Source organism: Lissotriton helveticus, chromosome 11, assembly GCF_964261635.1.
Source record: "Lissotriton helveticus chromosome 11, aLisHel1.1, whole genome shotgun sequence".
NCBI classification, from domain to species: Eukaryota; Metazoa; Chordata; class Amphibia; order Caudata; family Salamandridae; genus Lissotriton; species Lissotriton helveticus.
This window is the reverse complement of record NC_136072.1, coordinates 651,263,794-651,272,337: the sequence shown is the minus strand read 5'-3', so window position 1 is coordinate 651,272,337 and position 8,544 is coordinate 651,263,794. Positions and strand designations below refer to the sequence as shown.

Genomic DNA, 8,544 nt, shown 5'->3' with positions numbered 1-8,544 from the left:
TTTATGACCCACACCGACGCTCTTCGTCCCGATTGCTTTTTAGACACACCCAGGCCATGCCACACACCGCGTTTGGCCCTTTCAGACGCACCCAGGCCAGGGCACACACTGCATTCGGCACCCCCAGTATGTGTGAGACCACGGGCAGTCCCCCAAGGGAGTCTTGCGAATGGTTACTTACCACGCTTCGAGGTGAACACCTTTGTGACGCCCCCAGCACATGGCCACAGCAGACGATCTGATTAATGTACGACCCAGATGGCGGAACGTAGCACACGCCCCCAGCGTTTGTCACTCCCCCAGCGTGCCCCTTGATGCGGCGCAGTTGCGTAATTGGCGCTTCACATGGCATGAGGGGCGGACACACGCCCACAGCGCGGACACACGCCCACAGCGTTTGTCACGGCTCCAGCGTGTCACGCCCCCAGCGTGCCCCTTGATGCGGCGCAATTACATCTCACATGGCATGAAGGGCGGAACGTACCACACGCCCCCAGCGTTTTTCACGCCCCCAGCACACAGCAGAACGCAGACAGGCCCACAAGGGACTACTTTGCTGGCACGCTTCTTTTACCTTTTAAATGTATATGGTGGCCGTCTGCATAGCCTATGTCCTTCTGCTGCAACTGCCCTTTCCAACGCTGTATTGGGTGTTGTGATTGGTGCTGTGGTTACTGAGATTACCCGCCTCAAAGGTTTGGGCTCTCTCTTTATAATATTAGTATGGATACTGAGTCTTGTTTGTGTAATTGCTACTTAGTTTGAACACACTAGAAGTTACTCTGCGAGCTGAAAATCTTACTGCCCACATTTGGTAGGACATGCCCTTCTAGCAGGTTGGTACATAACATTTTTGTTTTTGAAATAAATAACCTTTTTGACACATTTCAATGTTTTTTTTTTGCACGACTTCTGACTCTGCATTTCTATGGTCCACTGTTAAATGCTTTTCTACACTCCATTTCTAATGTAGTTTCAGTGCACTCTTCTGGCTGAAGTCTAGAATCACCCGCATGACATGAGCACCGCAATTATGTTTCTTGTGTGATTTGTGCTCTTTGATCTGACACATGATGACAGTGGCAATTTCAACAGGCAGTGCCCATTCCCCCAGGGGTCAAAGTGTATCCTAAAAGTTAATCATTTAAAAAACGTCTGCGAGGAAGTAAGTCAACTTTTCATTCTTCTAATGCGGGTAAAATGTGCACCATTTAATTCAATTACAAATATCAATTTGCTTTGTGATTCAAATGCTGACCGCAGACACTTGTGTGTGACCTGCAAGTCATGCACCCACATTTCTGTAGAGCCCGCTCAAGCTTTCGTCCTTGAATAATAATCACATTTGTTAGTGACATCAGGTAGAAATAACAAAACTAATATTAAGCCCTCCATCCATTGTTGTACTAATATGTGGTAACACTATCTATTAACAATGTATTGAGGCAATTCACTGTGCTGTGCGAGTTGTACAAGTAGCCCATGACATCCTATATGCATGAGCTTCCGATTCTTATATCCACTTGTGGTGTTTAAGGTTGCCCATATTTCTTGCTTTATAATAAAAGGCAATCGCTTTTAATTTTGTAGATAATATGTAGGAACTGCATTCAGACACAAACATGGTGGTCAAACTAGTAAATAAAAAAGGAGGCAGGTAAGGCCGAGAGATTCTGGTGAGAAGCAGCACAGCCCCCACTTCGCTTCAATGAGCTATAAATTAACCATGAGAGTGGTAATCTGATGAATGTCTATAAACGTCTGTGTTTGGCATAGGCGTGTGTGCTTATGGTGCGCAGTCATAGCGGCCATGTTTCCAAGATTCATGCATGATGTGCCGCTCCAGTCCAGGTATTTTCCTTTGAATTCTGGGACTTATAGTTCTGATTCATAATAGAATACACAAGACTACAAGTTCTGGATTTTAAAGTCAAAACTTGGACCTGGGAAACTTGGCAGGGCTGCACTGGAGGTGAAGAGAGTGACAAGGCAGGTGAATGCCCTCACTTAAAATTAGCTACATAAACGCAGAGATTGTGAAATTTCATATTTCGCCATGCATATTCTATGGACTACGCCTGAGAAATGACAGTCCTGTACAAGACTAGTTATGGATTAAAGAGTCCTGTCATTTTTGAGTTTTGACCATCAAGATGCCTAGCCTAAATGCTGTCAGTTGGTATTTCCACATCTAGCTAGATTATGAGTAATCCAACAAACTCAGTGACGCTGCATAATGATTAAACACTATGGCCATTAGGGAATCTCTAGCAAGTCATGTGATGTTGAACATGCCTTTGCTAACTCATGCAGCATGAATTATTTTTTCAATTAGAAATGGCAGCAGTTTCGAAATGCGGCTGCATGCCTCTCATCATGCCCTAGTTGCCTGGAAACTTTCTACAGGCAACATTTCTATAAAAATGTACCTTGAAATTACATAAAGCCTCAAATAAAAAATGTTTTCACTAAAACTGCATGGGGCATGATTGGGTAGCATATTTCCTAGGAACAAGTGACCTTTGAGATTTGTTTACAGTTTTATCAGAAACAAGACCAGGAGATAGCGCTTCTGCAATGGCTTCAACAGGCCGCTGACACTCACGCGCCTCTAGTGAACTTCTCTCGTTCACGTAATAGTGATGCCCACAAATGGTTTACTTCTGATCTAAAGCATCTAAAGCTTGAGGTCCGGCAAAAAGAAAGAAAATGGCGAACAAACTACCAACCACAAGACAAAGAGGCCTACTGTTTTGCTCGAAAAAACTATCAAAAAACTATTTTAAAGCATAAAACAGACTATTTCTCAGCAAAAACTTTAAACTCTCAGAATAAATCTAAAGATGTTTTTAACATAGTTAACGATCTCTGCAACAATGAGAGAACAGCCCCTCCTGTAATCCCCACGCAAGAACTATGTGACTCTCTAAATCATTTTTTTAAACACAAGATTGTCACCATAAAACAGAGCATACCCATACCCTTAAATCAGGCTCCTATGGATGACAGTTACTTTAACCCTGTCACACTAGAATCCCTCCCTCCCATTGATACAAAGTCCTTCTCGGAACTCCTTTCCCGCGTCAACTCAGGTTCTCCTAATGATATCTGTCCACCATATCTTTTTAAAGAGATAGGATTAGCTATTCCACAAGGCATTCTTCCTATACTAAATGAGTCACTCTCACAGGGTAAGGTACCCAGCAGCTTCAAGAACGCTCTGCTTATTCCCCTAGTAAAGAAACCGGGAGTGGACCCGTTGGATTCAACCAACTACAGGCCTATTTCTCTCCTGCCCTATCTGTCTAAACTTTTAGAGGCGTATGTCTCTAGTTGCCTGTCAAACTTTATTGAGAGTACTGAGTATCTGGAACCGAACCAGGCAGGCTTCCGTCCATGCCACTCTACTGAAGCCGTGATATTAGCAGTACAAGACACCCTAAGGTCCAATGCAGATAAGGATATCCATCAGGCCCTTGTGCTCCTCGATTTGTCGGCCGCGTTCGACACGGTTGACTATGACATTCTGATCAACCGTGTTGAGCAGGCGGGCCTCAGGGGCCCTGCTCTGAGCTGGATAACCTCCTTCATTGAAGGCCGCACACAATCAGTGCGATTAGGGACTTTCACAGCTTCTAGATCTCTCTACACCTGTGGGGTCCCTCAGGGGTCCTCACTTTCCCCGTTATTGTTTAATCTATACCTCCGCCCATTATTACACTCCCAAAAGAATTATAAAGTCACCATTTTTAATTATGCAGACGACCTTCAACTTGTCTTTCCCTTAAATACTCCAGACTCTGTGGCCGAGTTCCAAAAGACTATGACACACATACAGAGATGGATGAATGTCAACCATCTTAAGCTGAACCTGGGTGAGACGGAACTGATCTTGCCCGGGAAAAGCGAACTAAGCTGGGGTCCACACTTTTGGCCACTTGACCTGGGCCCCCCCCGCTAAACCTATGTCGGTCAAGAGCCTGGGGGTCACACTCAGTGCAGATCTTTTTCTCAAAGCACAGGTGGGAGCTGTTGTATCTGCCAGCTTCTTCCAGCTTAGGAAGATTAAAAAAATAGCACACTTGTTGTCACATTCTGCACTGATTCAGGAGACTATCGCACTTGTTCTCTCCTGCTTAGACTTTTCAAACAGTCTCTACTTAGGACTCCTAGCAGGTCTTTTGAGAAGACTACAACTGGTCCAGAACCAGGCGGCCAGACTTATCTGGAAACAACCAAAATGGCAATCTATCAGACCTGGCCTGGAAAATCTACACTGGCTTCCGGTAGCTCAAAGAGTGGCCTTTAAAACCGGATGCATCACCTTCAAAGCTCTACAGAACAAAGGCCCAATTTTATCAGGGAGCTAGTGTCAAAATATGTCCCTTCACGGAACCTCCGTTCCGCCACAAGGCACTAGTAATTGTACCTCCGTTTAAAAGGAAACGACAGGGCGGCAGCTGCTTTCACCACCTAGCGGCCTCCCTCTGGAACTCCCTACCACTGTCGATCAGACAGAGCCAGGATCTCCTGATATTCAGACAGACCTTAAAGACCTGGCTTTTCAAACAGGCCTACCATTAGAGTATTATGTTGTGTTTATACTACCCTCTTCGATAGCGCCATGAAGCCCACGGGCGTACGAGCGCTTTAAAAATATATATTAACATAACATAACATAACAGGGGCTGGAGGTAAAGAGTGGACAGGTCAACTGGGATTCTCAAGGTATAGGCAGTGGCCCCCAATTGTGAGGAGATTTCTCATCCCTCCTAGTGCCTACACCCCCATGCCTAAGCCGTGGGCAACCTGGGGGGGTGGTGGCTGGGGGAAGGGAGGACAAATAAGGTGCGGGGCATGGGTGTCTTTTTAAGTAAAGCAGACCTACTGACTTTTTCAAAGGAGCAAAATACCAAATAGTAAAGGTGGGGCTATTGAATTCATGAAAGAATCAGGATGTCAACATATATAAAGCACATGTACTGTCTTTGGTAAAATATGACCAATAATTACAATTAAATGTATATTTCAGTAACCCATACAGAGCAATGTTTAATCAAAGTGATTATCATAAAAATGTAATTAAGTTACATTTTTTAAAAAGCATCAAAATGTCTTTGAGTCTTCTTTCAACATTTTTAACCTGAAAATTGCAGGCAAAGAACCGACCACAAGAGGGTTCTGCACTCCAGCTGAAGAGCATAGAGTTCCAGTTAATAGTGCTTTAAAAAATATGGTAAATTCTCCTAGGGAAATGCGTTCAATGACCCAAGAAACTTACCTTTTGTTTTCAAATGTTGCTGGGGAGCTGGAAGCAGTTAATATTCCATGCTTCCCCCAGTGCGGGAACAATCTCAGTTTCCCTGCCCGGAAGAGCGCGGACGGAGAAGCAAATATCTGCTTCCACCCAGCCAGATATATATATATGGCTCTTGCGGACTATAACTATAACTCACTCCCTTGCCATGTACACCTTAATATCCTACATATTACATCACTCTTGGCATGTTGTATAACATCATTGATAACATCACAGCAACATTTGAAATTACATCATTGAAGTGCATGGAGGGGGAGCAAGTTATAGTTACCTAAACGAATGTATATTTCAGTTATTCCCACAATGTAATATCTATTAATATTAATTATTATAAAAATGTTTAATTCAATTTTAATAAAAAAAATTACTATGAGTCTTTTATCATAGTTTTTATTATTGCATTTTGTGGGGGGAATGTAAAAATAACTAGTCAGAGACATATATATATATATATATTTTAATAAATACAACGTAATATGTTCTGAGTCTTTCTTTAAAAAAAAATTCAGCCCAGAAAATGCAACCATAAAACAACCACAAGAGGGCCTTCCACTCCATCTGAAGACCAGAGAACTCCAGCTAGGAGAACTTAAAAAAAATATGGTAAGTTCTCCTCAAGTCATGGATTTAATGAACCAGGAGGCATGAATTTAATGAGTGAGACTTATTGTTTTTTAATGTTGCTTTGGGGGCTGCAGCCCATCACAACATTTAAAAAAAGGCTATGGGGGTGTTCCTCCTTTTCTAGGGTCACCCTCAAGCTCAAAAAGATATAAACCAAAAAGCACTTGCAAGGCTATTAAGGAGCATTCCTTCAATGAGCAGTGAATAATAAATGAGCAACTCCTGCCGCTCGTTTATTATTCATTTTGGTGTCCTTGTGTTCACTCCATGCATCCTTTTCTATATTCATTCGGGAGGGGGTGCACCACCCCCTTCCCAAAACCTTTATGACCCCAGGGACCCCATCCCTCAGAGACATTCTTTTCCTAAGGAAGGGGTGTGTGCAAAACCCCCATCCCTAGCCAATAGTGCAGCTGGGACCCGTCCCAGGGGTATTTAACTGGGTGCCCCAGTGCCCACCCAGGACACCCAAAAGACACTTTGTTGGGGTCAGCAGATGAGCCTCAAGGCCACTGTGGACCCGTCTGCTCCCTCATGTAACCATCCTGGGTGCACAGGAGTCGCTATTTCTCCTGCCCGGCGGGAGCAGCTGTTATTCACTGGGATTCCAGTGGGATTGTGGCAAAAAGAATTTGCCACAATCCCACGGGTCCCAGCTGCACTATTGGCTAGGGATGGGGGTTTTGCACACACCCCTTCCTTAGGAAAAGAATGTCTCTGAGGGATGGGGTCCCTGGGGTCATAAAGGTTTTGGGAAGGGGCGGCGCACCCCCTCCCAAATGAATATAGAAAAGGATGCATGGAGTGAACACAAGGACACCAAAATGAATAATAAACGAGCGGCAGGAGTTGCTCATTTATTATTCACTGCTCATTGAAGGAATGCTCCTTAATAGCCTTGCAAGTGCTTTTTGGTTTATATCTTTTTGAGCTTGAGGGTGACCCTAGAAATGGAGGAACACCCAGGGGTATTTAACTGGGTGCCCCAGTGCCCACCCAGGACACCCAAAAGACACTTTGTTGGGGTCAGCAGATGAGCCTCAAGGCCACTCTGCACCCGTCTGCTCCCTCATGTAACCATCCTGGGTGCACAGGAGTCGCTATTTCTCCTGCCCGGCCGGAGTAGCTGTTATTTACTGGGATTCCAGTGGGATTGTGGCAAAAAGAATTGTGTTTTCACATTTTGACCCAGGTTAGGGGGGCAGGGTAACCTTCCCCCTTATATCTATTTTTTACAACTAGTTTTAGGATCATTGACTAAGTTCTCTGAGTCTTGTAATGGCTGCTGCAACATTTCTTCTCATGCTGCAGCCGGTCAATCACAGCTCTCACTCACTGTTGGTGTGTACTCATGCAGAAGCAAGGAGGCCCAATGAAAAAAGCCTTAGGCCAATCAGAATGCTCTATGTATATTAAGTTGTATTTCAGGGACTCTTGTGAGAGTCCCTTGAGCCCAACCGTCGAGATATACAAATATTTTTCATCCTTAATTTCTCAAAAACCGCTGAAAAGATTGACACCAAAAGTTTCAGTGCTCTGTCCATCATCTCCTTGTGTTTACTTTGTTTGCCCTAAGTTGGCAGGGTATGCTCAGACTTTGGTCCCTTGGTCACTTTGCCACTGGATTCAATCTAGCCTGGCTGATAGGGGGTGTTACCCCGAAACTGATCCCAGGATGCTTGTTTCCAGTCCAGGAAAGACCTGGCTAGGCAGTTCGGGCTGGACTGTTCCTATGAGGCACAGGGTCAAGACTGATTTGCATATAGCTGAGTCTGAACTGGGGTGGTGAAGTGAGCTAAAGAACGATGATGGACTCCACCCAGATCTGTGACTGGGGTTGAGTGCCTGAAAAGTTTCAACGCCCCGTCCATCATCTCCTTGCATTTGCTTTGTTCGCCCTAAGTTGGCAGGGTCTGCCCAGACGTGGGTTCCTTGCTCATTTTGCCACTGGATTCAAGCTAGCCGGGCTGATGAGGAGTGTTACCCCGAAACCGGCCCCAGGATGCTTGTTTTCGGTCCAGGGAAGACCTGGCTTGGCAGTTCGGGCTGCACTGTTCCCATGAGGCACAGTGTCAAGACTGATCTGCATATAGCTGAGTCTGAACTGGGGTGGTGAAGTGAGCTAAAGAACGATGATGGACTCCACCCAGATCTGTGACTGGGGTTGAGTGCCTGAAAAGTTTCAACGCCCCGTCCATCATCTCCTTGCATTTGCTTTGTTCGCCCTAAGTTGGCAGGGTCTGCCCAGACGTGGGTTCCTTGCTCATTTTGCCACTGGATTCAAGCTAGCCGGGCTGATGAGGAGTGTTACCCCGAAACCGGCCCCAGGATGCTTGTTTTCGGTCCAGGGAAGACCTGGCTTGGCAGTTCGGGCTGCACTGTTCCCATGAGGCACAGTGTCAAGACTGATCTGCATATAGCTGTGTCTGAAATGGGGGGTGGTGAAGTGAGCTAAAGAACAATGATGGATTCAACCCAGATCTGGGACTGGTGGAGAGTGCCTACAAAGGTTTCAGCGCTCTGTCCATCATCTCCTTGTGTTTGCTTTGTACGCCTTAAGTTGGCAGGGTATACCCAGACGTGGGTCCCTTGCTCACTTT

The 8,544-nt window shown here is 45.2% G+C and overlaps 1 protein-coding gene across 1 annotated transcript in view; it reads left to right on the top strand.

The window, feature by feature from the left end:
• Positions 1-1,144: 1,144 nt before the first annotated feature.
• The window catches only part of LOC144791735 (thiamine transporter 2-like), a 381,748-nt gene continuing 374,348 nt past the window's right edge, over positions 1,145-8,544 (top strand). The window contains exon 1 of the mRNA XM_078666503.1: positions 1,145-1,165. The gene's annotated coding sequence lies outside the window, so the exon portion shown is untranslated. The remainder of the gene's footprint in view (positions 1,166-8,544) is intronic.